At 36.3% G+C, this 12,371-nt stretch overlaps 3 long non-coding RNA genes across 5 annotated transcripts; 2 read left to right on the top strand and 1 right to left on the bottom strand.

Annotated features, from left to right (window-relative positions):
* Positions 1–354: 354 nt before the first annotated feature.
* LOC144020403 (uncharacterized) lies at positions 355–1,866 on the top strand. 2 transcript variants are annotated; one of them, XR_013283877.1, is made up of 3 exons: positions 355–653; positions 1,357–1,600; positions 1,694–1,866. It is a non-coding gene; the product is annotated as an uncharacterized LOC144020403 (long non-coding RNA). The 2 variants fall into 2 exon arrangements; XR_013283872.1 differs by having other exon boundaries at positions 1,357–1,866.
* Positions 1,858–3,719, bottom strand: LOC144020371 (uncharacterized). The gene is made up of 3 exons (XR_013283864.1): positions 3,554–3,719; positions 3,281–3,352; positions 1,858–2,797 (listed from the first exon to the last, which is right to left on the bottom strand). It is a non-coding gene; the product is annotated as an uncharacterized LOC144020371 (long non-coding RNA).
* A 1,103-nt stretch (positions 3,720–4,822) lies between these two features.
* Positions 4,823–9,877, top strand: LOC144021927 (uncharacterized). Of its 2 annotated transcripts, none has more exons than XR_013284219.1 (8): positions 4,823–6,322; positions 6,930–7,071; positions 7,195–7,272; positions 7,346–7,416; positions 7,531–7,582; positions 7,697–7,759; positions 8,213–8,392; positions 9,576–9,877. It is a non-coding gene; the product is annotated as an uncharacterized LOC144021927 (long non-coding RNA). The 2 variants fall into 2 exon arrangements; XR_013284220.1 differs by having other exon boundaries at positions 7,531–7,610.
* Positions 9,878–12,371: the final 2,494 nt, after the last annotated feature.

Here is a 12,371-nt window from a genome sequence, read left to right as displayed (position 1 = left end):
AGTGGCTGCACATCTTCTTGCTCAGTTTCTTTTCTTTGTGGGTATCCGCTTTTTCCTTGACAATGTTTTTGCAGTTCATTCAATAATCATACAGTTAAGTATGTTGTATGCACGAGTTGGCAACTGTGATTTTTTTTTTTTTCAATGGTTCACTTAAAGGTACACTCAGTATTATACAGTGGCATCTAGTGGTGAAATAATAAATCATTCGGAAAAAAAAACCAATTGTTTGTGTTAGTAGTATGTAAAAACATATGTTGTATCGCATAAACGTACTTTTTTAAAATATAACGGTTAGTCTAGAAATCGCAAATTATCTTACATGTCCGCGCCTCGCCTGCTAGTGTCTGCCATGTTTCGCCGCCATCTTTCTGCTACGGGTGCCGTCAAAGACAAATTTCAGCGCTCCATTTCTTAACGCGTTTTTGGAACGCACTTCCGGTTTGTATGGCGACCGCATGTCCACGAAGAAGAAGAGTTTCCGGTCCCCGAAGAGAGCATTATCAAGCATCACACTTACTTTGGGAATTTATTTTATTTCAGCGCGACAAAACAAGAGTTTATATTGTAGCCGCATTTGCCAGATGGAGAGAAATGAGGAACAGACTCGGTTTGGGACGTGCCGGTGCCTTCGACTGCTTTCTACTTGACCGGTAAGTAAGAGTACATTTGTGTTTACGTTTTGAGAGCGAGATAAAAAGTATACTCCGTACTAATTAATACGATGTTCGTACCTTTGTTTTACGATCACTGTATCTGTTGATTAGCAACTCCGCACCACTCGAACGATTTCGTTATGTAGCTACTTGCTTTGAAAAAAAAAAAAGATTCCCGCTGGCACGTTATATTTAGAGTAAATGCGCAAGTTATTGTGTAATGTAATGTAACTGTGATTTCGGAGGTATATTTGCCCATAACTTCAATAGAGAATCTAAAGCATACTGTATTAGTGGAGGAGTTGAAAATTATTTTCGTTGTGGTTGGTGAAAATAGGGTTCTCGAAATTAATTTTCGGCAGGGAATAACTTTCTGGACTTAAATGCTGGCTGTACCGTAAGCACTGCTAGAGTCTGAACTCTCTCACTCAAGTGTGTACTGGTCCATTGTGTAATTGGGTGCACAAGAATTTACAGGCTGCCACGTTTTCCACGGAAATTCGACAAGCAAGCAGCCTTTGCATATTCTATGCAGTATGCAGTCAAGTTACTTTTATCTAGCTAATACAATGTTTTGGGCCCAAAAACTAAAGATCTTACCTCTATTTTGGGGGCTTTGTTGGAAAGTTGGTGACATATAGTAGTATCATCAATTATTCTATTTTATTTTATAATTGTGTTTTTGTTTGTGTCACACTAGATCAACAGCCAAACTTGAGGGGTTCCAGAACCATATTCTGATGTATACAAGCATTCATGCACCGTTTAAATACATCACCGACCTGCAAGAAAAAAAAATATCAAGGGGAGAGTCAGCAGCCATATTGGAATGCCCCGAATGAGGACACTTGAATGGAGGACCCCAGAAGGCTTCGGTGTTGTACCACCAGTATCTCCACCTACCATATCTGAGCTGCAACAAACTGAAGTCAGCCGACGTCTTGGTATGTCATTTACATACATTGCACACTACATGAACTTTTTGTGTGAAGCAATACGGAATGGTCACATGTACAAGCACCACTTGTTTTACACAGGACCTGCTGACCAGGTGTCTGAAGCCATGGAGTGACTCCTCCCTCACTTTCCTCAGCAAGCCTTTGAAGAATATGATATCATCGTTGGTGGGAACATGCCCTCACTCCATAACATGTACTTGTGCAGTCAAGGAGCATGTCAAACTTAATAAAACCAGCAAACATTGAAGTGACTTCATTTTTACTGCAGTCTGTTCACACAATCAATGGACAAGCCTTCCTTAATTTTGCCCCAATAACATCATAGAGTAGGCGAAAAGTAGTGTTACAGATCATACTGTGTTCGGGAGAGTTTGAGGAATGTTGCAATGTTAATGGGGGGCAATGTCAGCACACACACACAAAAAAAACAAAAAAACATCATGGTATTGAGTTAATCAGATATTTTAGCTGTGTACAACACATACCTGCTCTGTAACACTACTTTTGGCCCAAACCTGTATGTCTATTTTCCATATTTTGAAATGCACAGCGTATTGGTAAAATTCTGGAACAACTGCAATTCATGTAGCTCATTATATTCTAACAGCATTTTTTTTTTTTTTTAGTTAATATGTTCATTTCATGTAGACTTTTATTTTACTTTATTTTATTCATTCATTTTCATGTACTGTACCTTACATTCATTGGCCAATGAAGAATTCCTTGTCATTGCAAGCATTTATAATAATTCTCCAGGCTTTTGATGTTTTACATTTCTGGTCATGTAAAATAGTGTTAGGTTAGGTGTCGAATGAACACTGCATGTTGACGCCAAAGGAAATAGTATTTTTTAGTTATTCAAAATGTACAAATTAACACACAACAATATACAAGTTATACAAACTACAACAACAAGTGTCAGACATGGACTAATTATATGCCAGGTAAAAAATCTTTGTATTGTCCTCGAGGATCTGGGAAAGTGTCACTTATTTGCTACAAGTCGACCAAGGTGCTGCAGTCTGGGATCCAGGTACAGGAAATCATGGTGGTGCTGATGTGGGATCCAGGTACAGGAAATCATGGTGGTGCTGATGTGTCAAAAAGTATTTCTTGGTGTCAGTCTATCAGCTGGACTTGGATATCTTCATGTTCCTCCATGGTCATTTCCTGTACGAGTCTCTGCAAGAAGGTAACAATTGTAGGTCAGATGAGGTACCAAACAATGAACTGAAAGTCACTGAGCCAATGAAGTACATTATTATATGAGCAAGACTATTTGTGAAAGCCATGTAAATTCCTGCACATCGAAGTACAAGGAAGCTGTTGTATCTTCAATCAAAACTAATTAAGTTGCTTAGTGATATTTATTAGGTAAAATTGTTCAACATGGTGACAAATCGATATCTGAGTAAAGGGTTTCAAATGTTTTTGTAAGCAGCACTTTTCTGAGTGGTTAGTAGCAACAAAGACACGGGGGGAATTACGAGTCTGAGTTGCAGGTGTGTAGTTCAGTTAACACCATTATTTTTGTACGATATACTAAACATATCAGCAAACGATGTAATCTAAATACCACATATTCCAAGCAAAGGTATGTTTTGAGCCATTCACATGCATGCTCGAATGGAATTATTTTTCCATGATGACATAATTGTACGTTACGAGACACCGCGTTCTCTTCCTCCTTTCTCTTCCTCGTCGTCTCTCTCGCCCCCTTTGAGATGGTCCACATGTCTATAAAACATAACATAACTGTGTGTTCTCTGTTGCATGGTTTAGTTGCACTAACAAATATGAACATAGATAGCCATTATCATTAGCTGACGTACAGTATTTCCAAACAATGCCGACAAAAATATTAATTCTGAAATTAAATGACTAAATCACAATTATTAGGGATCTGTACAGTATGTCTAACAAATGCAATTCACTTACGTCATCACTCGAGGGAATACCAGAAGTTGTTTGCGTTCTGTTCCGGTGAAATTGGTGGTAGGCTGTTGAAGTAGGGTCTCTCTGGGACGCCGTAGTTCGTGTGCTTAAAATCATTGCATTATCTTGTTTGACCGATAGATGGCGGTCGTGAGCTACACACTGGGGCTTTAAGTCGCGTTCGTCCGTGTTAATTATTTTCAAACAGTCTGCCTTGTCTCTCGCAGCTTCTATGCGTTCCTCTATAATCGTCATTTGTATGAGAAATATTGTGCCAGGGTGTGGCTGTAGCTCAACCTCTCATACCTGACATGATGAGAGGAGAACCAGTCGACAGTGCCTCTGTTAATAACAACTAGTGTGCTCCATTTCTGTTGCTTCAAGACAGTTAGTCAACACTTTGATTACTGTCCTACTTAATGTTTTTCCTTTGATTGTTTGATATTTATGTCCAAGAAGAGTGTTTCTTGTCACAAATACTGACAGAATCATGATTTTACTATTACGTTAGTGTAGGTTAAAGACTTCGAAATTGCATTGAGAAAAAAAAAAAAATCAGGTTTCGTTGTCACCATAGGAGCGGAATTTAAACTGAGGACCTTCTGTTTACATTATTATATGCACTCAAAATGTGCCTTCCTCCCAATTGCTTGAGAAAATGCTGAACATGACCTGTACACTCCAATATGTTGTGGTTGCCTATCACCTTGCATTTCAGGTTAACCTTGTGTTTATTATTGTGGGTGTAGTTTGCAATAATGCAGAACTGTACTACAACATATTGAGAGCTGTTTCTTCTAGTATTTTGTCCCTTGTGGATAGCTAGGTGAATTATTAGAAATGACTTTCAATATGATGTAGTGCACTGCTACTAATCCAATTCCCCTGAGACAGTGTCAATCACAACTGTATTATTTGAAAATGCAGAATTTTCGGCTCTTGAATTGGATCTCAGCCCAACCCAGATAGCAAAAGATGTTTATTCAACGTTGAATTAGGGTTAAAATTGATGATTTTTGGTTACGGTTGAAGATTGATTGGTCAATCAACATTGATTCAACAGCATTATGTTAACATTGAAGTTTGTGTTTAAAAGATAACATTGAATCAACGTTGTATTTTGGTTGAATTAAAACGTTTGAAAGGTCAATGTTTAATTAACGTTGAATCTATGTTTGCCCTTCTCGTTTTTTTTTTCCTTCAGCTGAGAAATTGACTAGGAGAGGGGGAGGGGAAGTATTCTGGGGACAGGTGTGTGGGTGGGGGGTGTTAGAGTCTTTAAACATTTATAATAAATATAAAACATAAAGCTAACTACTTTGCGGATTTCATTTATTGCGGGTATTTTTTGGTACCTAACCCCAGCGGAAAACGAGGGAACACTGTATTTGCAAAACTTGTAAATTATTTGAATGTACTCGAAACACCTGGCATTTCCACCAAATAAACTGTACACGTTAGAGTTTCTAGTTTGTGCATTTCAGCCCAGTCATCAAAAATATGTGCCCACATCCGGCATAAGTCCGGCACAGGTGGCATTCAGTCGACACTGGCATAAGGCATGTGGGCCGAACATGGCCCAGGAGCAGCAAAGGTGGCACTGGCTTGACTCTGGCAAACAGGATGTGGGCCAGTTGCTGTGTGACGCATCTGGCCCAGCTATCAATTTACAACTCTGGGCCACATATGTATAGCCAGTCTTGTCCCACTCTTAAATGCAGTTTCAGATTTATTTATTTTTTCTACACACATTTTTTTTACACATACTTATTTGCATAACAGATGTTAAGAAGAATTTTAATACATCATCACACAGACATTTCAATATGTTTCTGGTCAAACAATCAAAGTTTGTGTGTGAATTCTGTGAACGAACTTTCATGAAGCTTCCAGAGAGAAGTTCTTCGAACGTGCGTTCACCATTTCTTTGTAGCGATTCAAGGGTAAGTATTTAATTTTCCTATGTTTTACATTTGATATTTTATGGCTTCATATTGACACAACTACTGAATTGACTTCACAGACATTGGTGTGTGCGTGCGTGCGTTTGTGGTTATCTAAATTTTCCCGTTAATAGTTTCAATGCCATAATATTTAGTTAGGTGCACTCACTGGCTGATCAGAGAAAATCTCATTTTATCTGACCAGTTTTGTTTCAACCTGCAACGCATAAACTTTAAGTCTAACAATTCTAAAATAAAAACAACTATGAATATTCATATGAAAGAGATAATTATTTACATTTAGTGGAAATCTGATTCAGAGGTAAAGCTTTTAGGGGGTAATATTGTAATGAAGCTATTTTATTGAGACGCAACTCTGCGAGTATAATCATATAAAAAGGTACCAAATTATCACTAGCACCAAATATTACATTGTTCTGGGATAATATTCAGCTTGTATTGTAAAATATGCAGAGCTTGAATTATGTATTTTTTTATAGTGCTGTGTGATATGTACATTGTGTGCATAATATTATATTAAAAAAATACAAAAGAGGAATGACTTATGCGTTACACACATTTCCCAGGTTATGTTTTAAAAATCTATTATATATCTCATACAATTTTAATTTCATCGAGTTGATTTAAATATCTACTGTACTTTCTAACGTTATTGGATCGCTGTTCCACAGTACGCCACTAGATGGCGGGACATGCTACTAACCAGACTGACACACACAGTCATACACAGCGTAGAAGAAGAAGAATTTCAAATTGCCGACAGCCGTGCTAAGAGCGGGAATCCAAACGTCGACGTTCTGTGTTTCAGGTCGGTAAAAGTTACATTAAATAAAACAAATATGTATCACCATGTCCATTGTCAGTTGGGTCGCTAAGCATATTTGGTCTTTAGAGGTGGTTTTAGTGAAGAAATTGTTTCGAATGATCCTAAACGTTGAAGCTAAATTGCTAATTCCGACGGCCTCTTAACAATGAGTTACTACAAGCCTATCTGTGTGCTATGTTGCTGATATGCTAGTAAGCTAACGAACTGCACTGAAGCGCTACAGGAGCGTTTACATGAAGAATGTATCTTTTTTCAGTAGTTTTTAACAGGCTGGTTTAACAGTTGAAGATAGAACATTGAATAGCGTTTTCTTTTAGGTTTAGTTTTTAAAGTAAATTAAGTCCACTTGTATAGTAATGTAAGGTTTATCTGTAATTTGTTTAACTTCTGTATATAACTTAATTCATCACGAAATCTAGTCGAATCATGCTTCAGGATATTTATTTGTTGAGGGAAGTAAAAGTATTTTTTTAGTAATTACTAATTATTGAGCCTATAATGAACACATTTTTTCACACTGTAATAAAACAAAGGTGTAAATGTTGTACTTTGTTGCTTTTAATATCATTTGTTGTCTGTTGATGTACAGGTTACTTGTGCTGTTTTGACGAGTCACATGGCGTACAGGTGGTGCCAGCGTCTTCGAAACCAGATGGCTAATTAGTAATTTACTACTTATTCAAACTAAGAAGGCATGTTGTACCTTGGCCAGAGCTTGGTGAACCTCTTTGGTAAGTAAACAAGTGAACAAACACTCAAAATATTCATTTCTAAGAATCTGAAGAAAGCTTAGGTGAACTACCTTTCACCACATCCAAATGTTGAAATTAGTGAGAGAATATAACTTGGCACAGGTTTAATGGGGAAGGAGAACATGCAGAGGTCTGTCTTACCTATAAGGAGGAAGAGGGCAAAGTGCAAATTTTTTTAAGGTAATGTTGGTATGTTTTCAGAATTCATAATATAAGATAACATAATAATTAATAGAATATCGGTTGTGCTCAGGTTTCAGGCTCTGAGTGTTTCTTCAAAATGTTCTGTCCACAAAATCCATTCTGAGGAGTAGCGCAAGACAGGTAAATGATTCTGCGCACTGTACTACATGATTGTGATGATATTATTGCGGTAACACATTGCTGACTTGTACAGTAAGTTTGAAACTTACATGCTGTGTTGTTGATATTGTTTAGGTGCACAACTCACTTTTTCAAGACTACAAACACAATTACAGCTCTACAACAGGTACCTAGACCCATTGTTAATTTAACTTGTGAGTAATAATAACTACTATGATTATGAAAGAACACAATCACATTGTGAAAAAAAATGTTGAACAGGGTCTTCTGTTTGTTTCAGGCAACCCTTTTTGCGGTGCTTGGGGACCAACTGGAAGAAAGGGAAATACTGTATTCGTAGTTGGTAAGTTTTTCAAAGGTCACTGTTGTAGAACCAAATCATCATAAATCTTAGCACACTTTTTTTATTTTATTTTTATTTTTTTACCAATTTGTAAGGCATAATTATGGAGGACCAAAACTGCCAAAATTCAAAATAAATAAATGCCTAAATAAATAAATGACTAAATAAATAAGTAAATTACTAAAAGTGAAAGTAAAAACGGATGAAAAATATACAATTCAAAAATGAAATACAAATGTATTATTTTTATTTTCAGTTTTAGTCATTTAGTTATTTAGTTAGTCATCTGGGGGGTGGAGAGGGGGTGATGTATATGAATATTGCAAAATTTAGTAAAGGTTATGTAATTTACTTAAAATAATAAGTAAAATCTTCAGGCATCGGGAGAATTCTATCAACAAAAGTTGAGTGCAAAAATTTAATTAATAATAATAATAATGTCGTCTCTCATAGATTAATCACCTGGCTGTCGTTGAAGGCACCAATTCGGACAACCTATTCAGACGGATGATGGCAACTGTGATGACAAATGCCCTGGGCTGTTAAATGAATACAACTGGGCAGGGAAGCAAGACAAGTGTTGCATTGGCAAGAAGGCATTCAAGGAGACAGTGATGCAAGACTGTATGTTTGGTGAGTTATCGCCTATGTAAACTACTTATTACAACACAGAGTTGTTTTTGAGCAGAATGTTCTGAGCTGCTTTCTTTTGTTGTGTAAAATCAGTCCACCTGGGGTATGGAGTCAGAATCCTTCCAATAACCGAAACCTCGTAATAAGGGTTTGACTCTCCGAAAACATTTTTGTATAACTGAAAAATTGTTTTGAATTGTCCAAAAATATTTTTGAATGACTGAAAATTCCCAGAAAAAGCTTTAAAAAAACCCACTAAGAAAAGACACATTTTAAAAGTGCGGCTCCACATAGACATTATTTATCTATTAATTAGAGAATGGTCAATTCCGAAATCAATGAAAAAAACAAAAAAAAACATCATTGATACTTCACAAAAACAGCAATTAGTATATGTATCTTTGTCTTTTCATTAATATATTGCAGTCAAGATGGACTCCATCAGGCCAGGGCTCTACACTAACTTTTCCACTACTAGCACTGGTGCGAGTAACATTTTTGGTTGCTCGCACAGCACAGGATTTAGTCGCACCATTATTTGTGGAGGTGCAGCATGACCTGTCTTAGGCATACGCAACTCGATATATTTGCAAAATATTTTATTGGAACACGAGGTTTGCCTGCAACAGCAGTGGCTATCAAAACAAGTTAATCATTTCTAATAAATTATGTCAACATTATTTTCTTTAGCTCAGTAAAAATCAGTATTTTTTTTTTTCTTCACCGCTACTCCCCTTACCTTTTCATCTTTATGCTGTCCTCGCTCCGAAGCTTCTAAATTTCACCAGCTAGACAGCGAGTTAACGACGTTCCAAATAACCAGACTTCATTTTCCTTTTGTGCTATTAATTTGAACAATGGCCTCTGACCATTACCCTCTTTAAGTCGTCGTAAAACTAGAAAATAAAATAAACAATGTACCTAACTATACACGACACACTTTCATGCTAGTAGCTAGTTACATTGCACATTCAACATTCTGTAATTGTCCTAATTAACTAAAATAAATCTACAGTGGTTTTTATATTGACATCGCATGTATTTACCAACATTGTCAAATTCAACAAAAAAGTGTTACTTAATACTTACTGATAGTTACTGTAACAACAGAACAGCTTTTTTTCTAAAACAATAAATTGTATTGGATACTAACTCTCTTCTCTTTTGTAATCTTGTCTTTCAGTTGCTGCTCGACAGCTTGACCGTACACTGACTCAGCAGGACTTTGGTGTTACTGTCAAGCATTGGCTGCGTTTTGCTCATGAGCGTAACGGTGGCATCCCAAGCAATGCTAGTGCCTTGGACGCAACTGCGAACGCAAGTCAAATTTAGTGTGTCTTTTTATGGACTGACGCACAGTCAAAGTGAAATGGTTACCGCTTTATACACTGATGTTCCTACAGTTCATTTCATGTTTATTTCATTCCTTTGTCAAGAAAAAGAATAATACAATAAAAACAAACATTATTTGAGGCAGAAACCAAACGGGTGTTATTTTCTTTGCCTCCATTCTCCCCAGAATTCAGTTACAAAGTACTGTGTTTTGATTTCTAATAAATGTTTGAATATTAAACATATTTTCTGTCCTAAGATTTTCATACATATGGGGAAGTATGGTTAAGGAAATCAACAAGCTAATAATACATCCAAGTAAGTTGTAAGACATCTGCAGAAACACTAGGTGAAAAACATACGGTAACTTTTTTTCTTCTAGTGGACTAGCCCAATATTTTTTGTTAGTTTAAAAAAGTAGTTCTATATTAATGTGCATGATAATAGTAATAATAATAATGTACATTTAGATGTAAATTCCAATGTAAATGATGATTAACTTAAAACATTTATTCCTCACATTAATTCACTATAAAAATGCATGTAGGTTCTGATTTAGATGATAGTTGAAACGACATTGATATTGTGTGATATATGGTTACAAAGCAAACGTTGACTCAACATTTTATCAACCTTGCACTTTCTGTATAATTTAAATGTTAGAATTCAATGTAAAATCAACCAAAGATACATGTAGATTCTGATTTAGATGATGGTTGAAACGACATTGATATTGTGTGATTTATGGTTGAAAAGCAAACGTTGACTCAACATTTTATCAACCCTGCGCTTTCTGTTTAATTTAAACGTTAGAATTCAATGTAAAATCAACCAAAGATGCATGTAGATTCTCATTTAGATTATGGTTGAAAGGACATTGATATTGAGTGATATATGGTTGGAAAGCAAACGTTGACTCAACATTTTATCAACCTTGCGCTTTCTGTATAATTTAAACGTTAGATCTCAACGTAGATTCAACACTTAAGCCGAACTATATTTCAACGTTGATTCAACCACATTTTGCTATCTGGGAAGTGATTGAACAGGCCACCAACCTGCGAAGGCATAGACACGGATACATGTTAGCAACATGCGTGTGTCAGTAAATTGAGAATTTGCAAGCATTCCAGGCAGTTGGCCTTCAGCGAGATTGCTGGATAAGAAATAAAGTGAGAGAAAAAAACTCTAATATTGTCTTGTAGATTTGATTTGATGATCAACATTGAAATGCTGGAAACTTTCTTTTGAGCACTTCTGACACGCGTGACCCGACTTCAAATGATGATGTTCAAATGTTTTTTTTGTTGCTATATCTGTATGGTGTCAGTGTACTCAACTCATAACACTTTTATTTGGCACAGTCAATAGTAAACATAAAAAAAAGAGGCTTCAAGCTGTTAAATGCCACTCCCAGTTTAGTGTTTAACTAAACAGAAACAAGAAAAACTACAACATGCCTTAAGAACGCCCCCAATAAATTAATGCTAATTTAATTAGCATCTGTGTTGATTTGAGGGCTTTTCAGTACTACTTTTTCAGACTGCTAAGCAGTACCCAATACCACTCGCACTGTCTAAACTGACCTAAAGTCAAGATATGGTAAGTTTAAATATATTTTGCTTGCTTGCGCTTCAAATGCAGCCTTTTGTTTGTTGTGAAGTTGGCTCCCCAGCCCACGCAAAATTTGAGGGAAATGGTCTGTTACGTTTGTGCTGCTAGTGTTTTGCAGTTAATAGCAATATTTTTTTTTAGGTCATCCAGATTTCACCCAGCCCCCGCATCTGTAACATTAGGTTAGCCCAGGGTTCACCAATTCCGGTCCTCGAGGTCCGGAGTCCCGCAGGTTTTAGATGTTTCTGCCCACTAGCACAACTGCTTCATATAATCAGCTCATCAGCATGCCTGACAACGAGCCTGATGTTTATCAGGTGTGTTGGGAGGCGGAAACATCTAAAACATGCAGAACTCCGGACCTCAAGGACCGGAATTGGTGAACGCTGGTTAAATAGCATGCTTTAAAATGTCTACAGTAGGTTCTCAAAAATAAAGCTCTCGTGAAAAAATTAATATACTGGTTAATAATAGCCCTTTGAGTAACTTGTAGATGTGCCCAAAAAAAGTTTTTCAAATGTTTTATTTATATATAAAAGGTGTGGAGGTAGTTTTGTTTAAAAAAAACATGTTTTTTTTGTTTCTCCTTGAAAACAATGCAGAGGTATCGGATTGGGACTTGGAATCGGCCGATCTTCAAAATGAGGTGACTCAACTCGGACTTGGGTCCAAAAAAGTGTGATTGGGACATCTCTACAATTCCTAATAAATGAGTGACGGATACTTATAGAAACACCTTTCGTTATTTCTGATGAAAAACAGAACAACCATTGGAATCGAGAATTTAAGACTATAAAAACACAACCAGCTAACTCTGAATTTAGCAATTTTTTTTCGACTTTGTTCAAAATAAAGTGAAGTGCAAAAAAAATGCAGGCTGACTGAACATTGTATCACAATATATTTCATAACAGCCTATACCGATTTTTTTTTTTTTTTGCATGTTCAAAATGAAAAAAAATATTAAAAGGATTAAATATTAAAAAAATAAAATAAATCCAGAAGGAAAATACCACTCATAAATTATAGGTAC

Source organism: Festucalex cinctus, chromosome 1 (assembly GCF_051991245.1).
Source record: "Festucalex cinctus isolate MCC-2025b chromosome 1, RoL_Fcin_1.0, whole genome shotgun sequence".
Classification (NCBI taxonomy): domain Eukaryota; kingdom Metazoa; phylum Chordata; class Actinopteri; order Syngnathiformes; family Syngnathidae; genus Festucalex; species Festucalex cinctus.
The sequence above is the reverse complement of the archived record's forward strand: the minus strand, read 5'-3'. Positions and strand labels throughout refer to the sequence as shown.